Raw genomic sequence first — 13,127 nt, 5'->3', positions numbered from 1 at the left:
TTCGGACCCTGTAGTGAAGAGACCCCATTTTTCAGGGTTCATTCCCTGTGGCGTAGACAACCCATTTTTCAGGCTTGGGATCCTGTGCCAAAGAAACCCCATTTTTCAGGCTTGGGATCCTGTGCCAAAGAAACCCCATGTGTCAGGCTTGGGATCCTGTGCCAAAGAAACCCTATTTTTTACCCGTGGCTGTTATTGCATGGCTATCGGGCGTGGCCTCAAGGCGATGAGGTTACCGGTTCTTTGAGAACTGGTAGTGGCACAGCCACCATGGACCAATGCAATATTCATTTTATGTTGTAAGTTAGAAAATGTATCTTTTAGCCTTTAACAAGGTAAGCTTACAGCACTACTTCAGGCTTGGGATCCTGTAGCAAAGAAACCCCATTTTTCAGGCTTCGGAACCTGTGGCGAAGATACCCCATTTTTCAGGCTTGGGACCCTGTGGCAAAGAGACCCCATTTTTCAGGCTTGGGACCCTTTAGCAAAGAGACCTAATTTTTCAGGGTTCGGAACCTGTGGCAAAGAGACCCCATTTTTCAGGCTTGGGACCCTGTAGCAAAGAGACCTAATTTTTCAGGGTTTGGAACCTGTGGCAAAGATACCCCATTTTTCAGGCTTCGGACCCTGTGGTAAAGAGACAACCCATTTTTCAGGCTTGGGACCCTGTGGCAAAGAGACAACCCATTTTTCAGGCTTGGGACCTTGTGGCAAAGAGACCCCATTTTTCAGGCTTCGGACCCTGTAGCGAAGAGACCCCATTTTTCAGGGTTCGGACCCTGTGGCGTAGACAACCCATTTTTCAGGCTTGGGATCCTGTGCCAAAGAGACCCCATTTTTCAGGCTTGGGATCCTGTGCCAAAGAAACCCCATTTTTCAGGCTTGGGATCCTGTGCCAAAGAAACCCCATATGTCAGGCTTGGGATCCTGTGCCAAAGAAACCCCATTTTTTACCCGTGGCTGTTATTGCATGGCTATCGGGCGTGGCCTCAAGGCGATGAGGTTACCGGTTCTTTGAGAACTGGTAGTGGCACAGCCACCATGGACCAACGCAATATTAATTTTATGTTGTAAGTTAGAAAATGTATCTTTTAGCCTTTAACAAGGTAAGCTTACAGCACTACTTCAGGCTTGGGATCCTGTAGCAAAGAAACCCCATTTTTCAGGCTTCGGAACCTGTGGCGAAGATACCCCATTTTTCAGGCTTCGGACCCTGTGGCAAAGAGACCCCATTTTTCAGGCTTGGGACCCTGTAGCAAAGAGACCTAATTTTTCAGGGTTCGGAACCTGTGGCAAAGATACCCCATTTTTCAGGCTTCGGACCCTGTGGTAAAGAGACAACCCATTTTTCAGGCTTGGGACCCTGTGGCAAAGAGACAACCCATTTTTCAGGCTTGGGACCTTGTGGCAAAGAGACCCCATTTTTCAGGCTTCGGACCCTGTAGCGAAGAGACCCAATTTTTCAGGGTTCGGACCCTGTGGCGTAGACAACCCATTTTTCAGGCTTGGGATCCTGTGCCAAAGAGACCCCATTTTTCAGGCTTGGGATCCTGTGCAAAAGAAACCCCATTTTTCAGGCTTGGGATCCTGTGCCAAAGAAACCCCATATGTCAGGCTTGGGATCCTGTGCCAAAGAAACCCCATTTTTTACCCGTGGCTGTTATTGCATGGCTATCGGTCGTGGCCTCAAGGCGATGAGGTTACCGGTTCTTTGAGAACTGGTAGTGGCACAGCCACCATGGACCAACGCAATATTAATTTTATGTTGTAAGTTAGAAAATGTATCTTTTAGCCTTTAACAAGGTAAGCTTACAGCACTACTTCAGGCTTGGGATCCTGTAGCAAAGAAACCCCATTTTCAGGCTTCGGAACCTGTGGCGAAGATACCCCATTTTTCAGGCTTCGGACCCTGTGGCAAAGAGACCCCATTTTTCAGGCTTGGGACCCTGTAGCAAAGAGACCTAATTTTTCAGGGTTCGGAACCTGTGGCAAAGATACCCCATTTGTCAGGCTTCGGACCCTGTGGTAAAGAGACAACTCATTTTTCAGGCTTGGGACCCTGTGGCAAAGAGACAACCCATTTTTCAGGCTTGGGTCCTTGTGGCAAAGAGACCCCATTTTTCAGGCTTCGGACCCTGTAGCGAAGAGACCCCATTTTTCAGGGTTCGGACCCTGTGGCGTAGACAACCCATTTTTCAGGCTTGGGATCCTGTGCCAAAGAGACCCCATTTTTAAGGCTTGGGATCCTGTGCCAAAGAAACCCAATTTTTCAGGCTTGGGATCCTGTGCCAAAGAAACCCCATATGTCAGGCTTGGGATCCTGTGCCAAAGAAACCCCATTTTTTACCCGTGGCTGTTATTGCATGGCTATCGGGCGTGGCCTCAAGGCGATGAGGTTACCGGTTCTTTGAGAACTGGTAGTGGCACAGCCACCATGGACCAACGCAATATTAATTTTATGTTGTAAGTTAGAAAATGTATCTTTTAGCCTTTAACAAGGTAAGCTTACAGCACTACTTAAGGCTTGGGATCCTGTAGCAAAGAAACCCCATTTTTCAGGCTTCGGAACCTGTGGTGAAGATACCCCATTTTTCAGGCTTCGGACCCTGTGCAAAGAGACCCCATTTTTCAGGCTTGGGACCCTGTGGCAAAGAGACAACCCATTTTTCAGGCTTGGGACCTTGTGGCAAAGAGACCTTATTTTTCAGGCTTCGGACCCTGTAGTGAAGAGACCCCATTTTTCAGGGTTCATTCCCTGTGGCGTAGACAACCCATTTTTCAGGCTTGGGATCCTGTGCCAAAGAAACCCCATTTTTCAGGCTTGGGATCCTGTGCCAAAGAAACCCCATGTGTCAGGCTTGGGATCCTGTGCCAAAGAAACCCTATTTTTTACCCGTGGCTGTTATTGCATGGCTATCGGGCGTGGCCTCAAGGCGATGAGGTTACCGGTTCTTTGAGAACTGGTAGTGGCACAGCCACCATGGACCAATGCAATATTAATTTTATGTTGTAAGTTAGAAAATGTATCTTTTAGCCTTTAACAAGGTAAGCTTACAGCACTACTTCAGGCTTGGGATCCTGTAGCAAAGAAACCCCATTTTTCAGGCTTCGGAACCTGTTGCGAAGATACCCCATTTTTCAGGCTTGGGACCCTGTGGCAAAGAGACCCCATTTTTCAGGCTTGGGACCCTTTAGCAAAGAGACCTAATTTTTCAGGGTTCGGAACCTGTGGCAAAGAGACCCCATTTTTCAGGCTTGGGACCCTGTAGCAAAGAGACCTAATTTTTCAGGGTTTGGAACCTGTGGCAAAGATACCCCATTTTTCAGGCTTCGGACCCTGTGGTAAAGAGACAACCCATTTTTCAGGCTTGGGACCCTGTGGCAAAGAGACAACCCATTTTTCAGGCTTGGGACCTTGTGGCAAAGAGACCCCATTTTTCAGGCTTCGGACCCTGTAGCGAAGAGACCCCATTTTTCAGGGTTCGGACCCTGTGGCGTAGACAACCCATTTTTCAGGCTTGGGATCCTGTGCCAAAGAGACCCCATTTTTCAGGCTTGGGATCCTGTGCCAAAGAAACCCCATTTTTCAGGCTTGGGATCCTGTGCCAAAGAAACCCCATATGTCAGGCTTGGGATCCTGTGCCAAAGAAACCCCATTTTTTACCCGTGGCTGTTATTGCATGGCTATCGGGCGTGGCCTCAAGGCGATGAGGTTACCGGTTCTTTGAGAACTGGTAGTGGCACAGCCACCATGGACCAACGCAATATTAATTTTATGTTGTAAGTTAGAAAATGTATCTTTTAGCCTTTAACAAGGTAAGCTTACAGCACTACTTCAGGCTTGGGATCCTGTAGCAAAGAAACCCCATTTTTCAGGCTTCGGAACCTGTGGCGAAGATACCCCATTTTTCAGGCTTCGGACCCTGTGGCAAAGAGACCCCATTTTTCAGGCTTGGGACCCTGTAGCAAAGAGACCTAATTTTTCAGGGTTCGGAACCTGTTACAAAGATACCCCATTTTTCAGGCTTCGGACCCTGTGGTAAAGAGACAACCCATTTTTCAGGCTTGGGACCCTATGGCAAAGAGACAACCCATTTTTCAGGCTTGGGACCTTGTGGCAAAGAGACCCCATTTTTCAGGCTTCGGACCCTGTAGCGAAGAGACCCAATTTTTCAGGGTTCGGACCCTGTGGCGTAGACAACCCATTTTTCAGGCTTGGGATCCTGTGCCAAAGAGACCCCATTTTTCAGGCTTGGGATCCTGTGCCAAAGAAACCCCATTTTTCAGGCTTGGGATCCTGTGCCAAAGAAACCCCATATGTCAGGCTTGGGATCCTGTGCCAAAGAAACCCCATTTTTACCCGTGGCTGTTATTGCATGGCTATCGGTCGTGGCCTCAAGGCGATGAGGTTACCGGTTCTTTGAGAACTGGTAGTGGCACAGCCACCATGGACCAACGCAATATTAATTTTATGTTGTAAGTTAGAAAATGTATCTTTTAGCCTTTAACAAGGTAAGCTTACAGCACTACTTCAGGCTTGGGATCCTGTAGCAAAGAAACCCAATTTTCAGGCTTCGGAACCTGTGGCGAAGATACCCCATTTTTCAGGCTTTGGACCCTGTGGCAAAGAGACCCCATTTTTCAGGCTTGGGACCCTGTAGCAAAGAGACCTAATTTTTCAGGGTTCGGAACCTGTGGCAAAGATACCCCATTTGTCAGGCTTCGGACCCTGTGGTAAAGAGACAACTCATTTTTCAGGCTTGGGACCCTGTGGCAAAGAGACAACCCATTTTTCAGGCTTGGGTCCTTGTGGCAAAGAGACCCCATTTTTCAGGCTTCGGACTCTGTGGCAAAGAGACCCCATTTTTCAGGCTTCGGACCCTGTAGCGAAGAGACCCCATTTTTCAGGGTTCGGACCCTGTGGCGTAGACAACCCATTTTTCAGGCTTGGGATCCTGTGCCAAAGAGACCCCATTTTTAAGGCTTGGGATCCTGTGCCAAAGAAACCCAATTTTTCAGGCTTGGGATCCTGTGCCAAAGAAACCCCATATGTCAGGCTTGGGATCCTGTGCCAAAGAAACCCCATTTTTTACCCGTGGCTGTTATTGCATGGCTATCGGGCGTGGCCTCAAGGCGATGAGGTTACCGGTTCTTTGAGAACTGGTAGTGGCACAGCCACCATGGACCAACGCAATATTAATTTTATGTTGTAAGTTAGAAAATGTATCTTTTAGCCTTTAACAAGGTAAGCTTACAGCACTACTTCAGGCTTGGGATCCTGTAGCAAAGAAACCCCATTTTTCAGGCTTCGGAACCTGTGGTGAAGATACCCCATTTTTCAGGCTTCGGACCCTGTGCAAAGAGACCCCATTTTTCAGGCTTGGGACCCTGTAGCAAAGAGACCTAATTTTTCAGGGTTCGGAACCTGTGGCAAAGATACCCCATTTTTCAGGCTTCGGACCCTGTGGTAAAGAGACAACCCATTTTTCAGGCTTGGGACCCTGTGGCAAAGAGACAACCCATTTTTCAGGCTTGGGACCCTGTGGCAAAGAGACAACCCATTTTTCAGGCTTGGGACCTTGTGGCAAAGAGACCTTATTTTTCAGGCTTCGGACCCTGTAGTGAAGAGACCCCATTTTTCAGGGTTCATTCCCTGTGGCGTAGACAACCCATTTTTCAGGCTTGGGATCCTGTGCCAAAGAAACCCCATTTTTCAGGCTTGGGATCCTGTGCCAAAGAAACCCCATGTGTCAGGCTTGGGATCCTGTGCCAAAGAAACCCTATTTTTTACCCGTGGCTGTTATTGCATGGCTATCGGGCGTGGCCTCAAGGCGATGAGGTTACCGGTTCTTTGAGAACTGGTAGTGGCACAGCCACCATGGACCAATGCAATATTAATTTTATGTTGTAAGTTAGAAAATGTATCTTTTAGCCTTTAACAAGGTAAGCTTACAGCACTACTTCAGGCTTGGGATCCTGTAGCAAAGAAACCCCATTTTTCAGGCTTCGGAACCTGTTGCGAAGATACCCCATTTTTCAGGCTTGGGACCCTGTGGCAAAGAGACCCCATTTTTCAGGCTTGGGACCCTTTAGCAAAGAGACCTAATTTTTCAGGGTTCGGAACCTGTGGCAAAGAGACCCCATTTTTCAGGCTTGGGACCCTGTAGCAAAGAGACCTAATTTTTCAGGGTTTGGAACCTGTGGCAAAGATACCCCATTTTTCAGGCTTCGGACCCTGTGGTAAAGAGACAACCCATTTTTCAGGCTTGGGACCCTGTGGCAAAGAGACAACCCATTTTTCAGGCTTGGGACCTTGTGGCAAAGAGACCCCATTTTTCAGGCTTCGGACCCTGTAGCGAAGAGACCCCATTTTTCAGGGTTCGGACCCTGTGGCGTAGACAACCCATTTTTCAGGCTTGGGATCCTGTGCCAAAGAGACCCCATTTTTCAGGCTTGGGATCCTGTGCCAAAGAAACCCCATTTTTCAGGCTTGGGATCCTGTGCCAAAGAAACCCCATATGTCAGGCTTGGGATCCTGTGCCAAAGAAACCCCATTTTTTACCCGTGGCTGTTATTGCATGGCTATCGGGCGTGGCCTCAAGGCGATGAGGTTACCGGTTCTTTGAGAACTGGTAGTGGCACAGCCACCATGGACCAACGCAATATTAATTTTATGTTGTAAGTTAGAAAATGTATCTTTTAGCCTTTAACAAGGTAAGCTAACAGCACTACTTCAGGCTTGGGATCCTGTAGCAAAGAAACCCCATTTTTCAGGCTTCGGAACCTGTGGCGAAGATACCCCATTTTTCAGGCTTCGGACCCTGTGGCAAAGAGACCCCATTTTTCAGGCTTGGGACCCTGTAGCAAAGAGACCTAATTTTTCAGGGTTCGGAACCTGTGGCAAAGATACCCCATTTGTCAGGCTTCGGACCCTGTGGTAAAGAGACAACCCATTTTTCAGGCTTGGGACCCTGTGGCAAAGAGACAACCCATTTTTCAGGCTTGGGTCCTTGTGGCAAAGAGACCCCATTTTTCAGGCTTCGGACCCTGTAGCGAAGAGACCCCATTTTTCATGGTTCGGACCCTGTGGCGTAGACAACCCATTTTTCAGGCTTGGGATCCTGTGCCAAAGAGACCCCATTTTTAAGGCTTGGGATCCTGTGCCAAAGAAACCCAATTTTTCAGGCTTGGGATCCTGTGCCAAAGAAACCCCATATGTCAGGCTTGGGATCCTGTGCCAAAGAAACCCCATTTTTTACCCGTGGCTGTTATTGCATGGCTATCGGGCGTGGCCTCAAGGCGATGAGGTTACCGGTTCTTTGAGAACTGGTAGTGGCACAGCCACCATGGACCAACGCAATATTAATTTTATGTTGTAAGTTAGAAAATGTATCTTTTAGCCTTTAACAAGGTAAGCTTACAGCACTACTTCAGGCTTGGGATCCTGTAGCAAAGAAACCCCATTTTTCAGGCTTCGGAACCTGTGGTGAAGATACCCCATTTTTCAGGCTTCGGACCCTGTGCAAAGAGACCCCATTTTTCAGGCTTGGGACCCTGTAGCAAAGAGACCTAATTTTTCAGGGTTCGGAACCTGTGGCAAAGATACCCCATTTTTCAGGCTTCGGACCCTGTGGTAAAGAGACAACCCATTTTTCAGGCTTGGGACCCTGTGGCAAAGAGACAACCCATTTTTCAGGCTTGGGACCCTGTGGCAAAGAGACAACCCATTTTTCAGGCTTGGGACCTTGTGGCAAAGAGACCCCATTTTTCAGGCTTCGGAACCTGTGGCGAAGAGACCCCATTTTTCAGGGTTCGGACCCTGTGGCGAAGACAACCCATTTTTCAGGCTTGGGATCCTGTGTCAAAGAGACCCCATTTTTCAGGCTTGGGATCCTGTGCCAAAGAAACCCAATTTTTCAGGCTTGGGATCCTGTGCCAAAGAAACCCCATATGTCAGGCTTGGGATCCTGTGCCAAAGAAACACCATTTTTTACCCGTGGCTGTTATTGCATAGCTATCGGGCGTGGCCTCAAGGCGATGAGGTTACCGGTTCTTTGAGAACTGGTAGTGGCACAGCCACCATGGACCAACGCAATATTAATTTTATGTTGTAAGTTAGAAAATGTATCTTTTAGCCTTTAACAAGGTAAGCTTACAGCACTACTTCAGGCTTGGGATCCTGTAGCAAAGAAACCCCATTTTTCAGGCTTCGGAACCTGTGGTGAAGATACCCCATTTTTCAGGCTTCGGACCCTGTGCAAAGAGACCCAATTTTTCAGGCTTGGGACCCTGTAGCAAAGAGACCTAATTTTTCAGGGTTCGGACCCTGTGGCGTAGACAACCCATTTTTCAGGCTTGGGATCCTGTGCCAAAGAGACACCATTTTCCAGGCTTGGGATCCTGTGCCAAAGAAACCCCATTTTTCTGGCTTGGGATCCTGTGCCAAAGAAACCCCATGTGTCAGGCTTGGGATCCTGTGCCAAAGAAACCCCATTTTTTACCCGTGGCTGTTATTGCATGGCTATCGGGCGTGGCCTCAAGGCGATGAGGTTACCGGTTCTTTGAGAACTGGTAGTGGCACAGCCACCATGGACCAACGCAATATTAATTTTATGTTGTAAGTTAGAAAATGTATCTTTTAGCCTTTAACAAGGTAAGCTTACAGCACTACTTCAGGCTTGGGATCCTGTAGCAAAGAAACCCCATTTTTCAGGCTTCGGAACCTGTGGCGAAGATACCCCATTTTTCAGGCTTCGGACCCTGTGGCAAAGAGACCCCATTTTTCAGGCTTGGGACCCTGTAGCAAAGAGACCTAATTTTTCAGGGTTCGGAACCTGTGGCAAAGATACCCCATTTTTCAGGCTTCGGACCCTGTGGTAAAGAGACAACCCATTTTTCAGGCTTGGGACCCTGTGGCAAAGAGACAACCCATTTTTCAGGCTTGGGACCTTGTGGCAAAGAGACCCCATTTTTCAGGCTTCGGACCCTGTAGCGAAGAGACCCCATTTTTCAGGGTTCGGACCCTGTGGCGTAGACAACCCATTTTTCAGGCTTGGGATCCTGTGCCAAAGAGACCCAATTTTTCAGGCTTGGGATCCTGTGCCAAAGAAACCCCATTTTTCAGGCTTGGGATCCTGTGCCAAAGAAACCCCATATGTCAGGCTTGGGATCCTGTGCCAAAGAAACCCCATTTTTTACCCGTGGCTGTTATTGCATGGCTATCGGGCGTGGCCTCAAGGCGATGAGGTTACCGGTTCTTTGAGAACTGGTAGTGGCACAGCCACCATGGACCAACGCAATATTAATTTTATGTTGTAAGTTAGAAAATGTATCTTTTAGCCTTTAACAAGGTAAGCTTACAGCACTACTTCAGGCTTGGGATCCTGTAGCAAAGAAACCCCATTTTTCAGGCTTCGGAACCTGTGGCGAAGATACCCCATTTTTCAGGCTTCGGACCCTGTGGCAAAGAGACCCCATTTTTCTGGCTTGGGACCCTGTAGCAAAGAGACCTAATTTTTCAGGGTTCGGAACCTGTGGCAAAGATACCCAATTTTTCAGGCTTCGGACCCTATGGTAAAGAGACAACCCATTTTTCAGGCTTGGGACCCTGTGGCAAAGAGACAACCCATTTTTCAGGCTTGGGACCTTGTGGCAAAGAGACCCCATTTTTCAGGCTTCGGACCCTGTAGCGAAGAGACCCCATTTTTCAGGCTTCGTACCCTGTGGCGTAGACAACCCATTTTTCAGGCTTGGGATCCTGTGCCAAAGAGACCCCATTTTTCAGGCTTGGGATCCTGTGCCAAAGAAACCCCATTTTTCAGGCTTGGGATCCTGTGGCAAAGAAACCCCATATGTCAGGCTTGGGATCCTGTGCCAAAGAAACCCCATTTTTTACCCGTGGCTGTTATTGCATGGCTATCGGGCGTGGCCTCAAGGCGATGAGGTTACCGGTTCTTTGAGAACTGGTAGTGGCACAGCCACCATGGACCAACGCAATATTAATTTTATGTTGTAAGTTAGAAAATGTATCTTTTAGCCTTTAACAAGGTAAGCTTACAGCACTACTTCAGGCTTGGGATCCTGTAGCAAAGAAACCCCATTTTTCAGGCTTCGGAACCTGTGGCGAAGATACCCCATTTTTCAGGCTTCGGACCCTGTGGCAAAGAGACCCCATTTTTCAGGCTTGGGACCCTGTAGCAAAGAGACCTAATTTTTCAGGGTTCGGAACCTGTGGCAAAGATACCCCATTTGTCAGGCTTCGGACCCTGTGGTAAAGAGACAACCCATTTTTCAGGCTTGGGACCCTGTGGCAAAGAGACAACCCATTTTTCAGGCTTGGGACCTTGTGGCAAAGAGACCCCATTTTTCAGGCTTCGGACCCTGTAGCGAAGAGACCCCATTTTTCAGGGTTCGGACCCTGTGGCGTAGACAACCCATTTTTCAGGCTTGGGATCCTGTGCCAAAGAGACCCCATTTTTCAGGCTTGGGATCCTGTGCCAAAGAAACCCCATTTTTCAGGCTTGGGATCCTGTGCCAAAGAAACCCCATATGTCAGGCTTGGGATCCTGTGCCAAAGAAACCCCATTTTTTACCCGTGGCTGTTATTGCATGGCTATCGGGCGTGGCCTCAAGGCGATGAGGTTACCGGTTCTTTGAGAACTGGTAGTGGCACAGCCACCATGGACCAACGCAATATTAATTTTATGTTGTAAGTTAGAAAATGTATCTTTTAGCCTTTAACAAGGTAAGCTTACAGCACTACTTCAGGCTTGGGATCCTGTAGCAAAGAAACCCCATTTTTCAGGCTTCGGAACCTGTGGTGAAGATACCCCATTTTTCAGGCTTCGGACCCTGTAGCGAAGAGACCCCATTTTTCAGGGTTCGGACCCTGTGGCGTAGACAACCCATTTTTCAGGCTTGGGATCCTGTGCCAAAGAGACCCCATTTTTCAGGCTTGGGATCCTGTGCCAAAGAAACCCCATTTTTCAGGCTTGGGATCCTGTGCCAAAGAAACCCCATATGTCAGGCTTGGGATCCTGTGCCAAAGAAACCCCATTTTTTACCCGTGGCTGTTATTGCATGGCTATCGGGCGTGGCCTCAAGGCGATGAGGTTACCGGTTCTTTGAGAACTGGTAGTGGCACAGCCACCATGGACCAACGCAATATTAATTTTATGTTGTAAGTTAGAAAATGTATCTTTTAGCCTTTAACAAGGTAAGCTTACAGCACTACTTCAGGCTTGGGATCCTGTAGCAAAGAAACCCCATTTTTCAGGCTTCGGACCCTGTGGCAAAGAGACCCCATTTTTCAGGCTTGGGACCATGTAGCAAAGAGACCTAAATTTTCAGGGTTCGGAACCTGTGGCAAAGATACCCCATTTGTCAGGCTTCGGACCCTGTGGTAAAGAGACAACCTATTTTTCAGGCTTGGGACCCTGTGGCAAAGAGACAACCCATTTTTCAGGCTTGGGACCTTGTGGCAAAGAGACCCCATTTTTAAGGCTTCGGACCCTGTAGCGAAGAGACCCCATTTTTCAGGGTTCGGACCCTGTGGCGTAGACAACCCATTTTTCAGGCTTGGGATCCTGTGCCAAAGAGACCCCATTTTTCAGGCTTGGGATCCTGTGCCAAAGAAACCCCATTTTTCAGGCTTGGGATCCTGTGCCAAAGAAACCCCATATGTCAGGCTTGGGATCCTGTGCCAAAGAAACCCCATTTTTTACCCGTGGCTGTTATTGCATGGCTATCGGGCGTGGCTTTAAGGCGATGAGGTTACCGGTTCTTTGAGAACTGGTAGTGGCACAGCCACCATGGACCAACGCAATATTAATTTTATGTTGTAAGTTAGAAAATGTATCTTTTAGCCTTTAACAAGGTAAGCTTACAGCACTACTTCAGGCTTGGGATCCTGTAGCAAAGAAACCCCATTTTTCAGGCTTCGGAACCTGTGGTGAAGATACCCCATTTTTCAGGCTTCGGACCCTGTGCAAAGAGACCCCATTTTTCAGGCTTGGGACCCTGTAGCAAAGAGACCTAATTTTTCAGGGTTCGGACCCTGTGGCGTAGACAACCCATTTTTCAGGCTTGGGATCCTGTGCCAAAGAGACACCATTTTCCAGGCTTGGGATCCTGTGCCAAAGAAACCCCATTTTTCAGGCTTGGGATCCTGTGCCAAAGAAACCCCATTTTTTACCCGTGGCTGTAATTGCATGGCTATCGGGCGTGGCTTTAAGGCGATGAGGTTACCGGTTCTTTGAGAACTGGTAGTGGCACAGCCACCATGGACCAACGCAATATTAATTTTATGTTGTAAGTTAGAAAATGTATCTTTTAGCCTTTAACAAGGTAAGCTTACAGCACTACTTCAGGCTTGGGATCCTGTAGCAAAGAAACCCCATTTTTCAGGCTTTGGAACCTGTGGCGAAGATACCCCATTTTTCAGGCTTCGGAACCTGTGGTGAAGATACCCCATTTTTCAGGCTTCGGACCCTGTGCAAAGAGACCCCATTTTTCAGGCTTGGGACCCTGTAGCAAAGAGACCTAATTTTTCAGGGTTCGGACCCTGTGGCGTAGACAACCCATTTTTCAGGCTTGGGATCCTGTGCCAAAGAGACACCATTTTCCAGGCTTGGGATCCTGTGCCAAAGAAACCCCATTTTTCAGGCTTGGGATCCTGTGCCAAAGAAACCCCATGTGTCAGGCTTGGGATCCTGTGCCAAAGAAACCCAATTTTTTACCCGTGGCTGTTATTGCATGGCTATCGGGCGTGGCCTCAAGGCGATGAGGTTACCGGTTCTTTGAGAACTGGTAGTGGCACAGCCACCATGGACCAACGCAATATTAATTTTATGTTGTAAGTTAGAAAATGTATCTTTTAGCCTTTAACAAGGTAAGCTTACAGCACTACTTCAGGCTTGGGATCCTGTAGCAAAGAAACCCCATTTTTCAGGCTTCGGAACCTGTGGTGAAGATACCCCATTTTTCAGGCTTCGGACCCTGTAGCGAAGAGACCCCATTTTTCAGGGTTCGGACCCTGTGGCGTAGACAACCCATTTTTCAGGCTTGGGATCCTGTGCCAAAGAGACCCCATTTTTCAGGCTTGGGATCCTGTGCCAAAGAAACCCCAT

The sequence above is a fragment of the Pseudophryne corroboree genome, chromosome 5 (genome assembly GCF_028390025.1).
Source record: "Pseudophryne corroboree isolate aPseCor3 chromosome 5, aPseCor3.hap2, whole genome shotgun sequence".
Lineage (NCBI taxonomy): Eukaryota > Metazoa > Chordata > Amphibia > Anura > Myobatrachidae > Pseudophryne > Pseudophryne corroboree.
The sequence above is the reverse complement of the archived record's forward strand: the minus strand, read 5'-3'. Positions refer to the sequence as shown.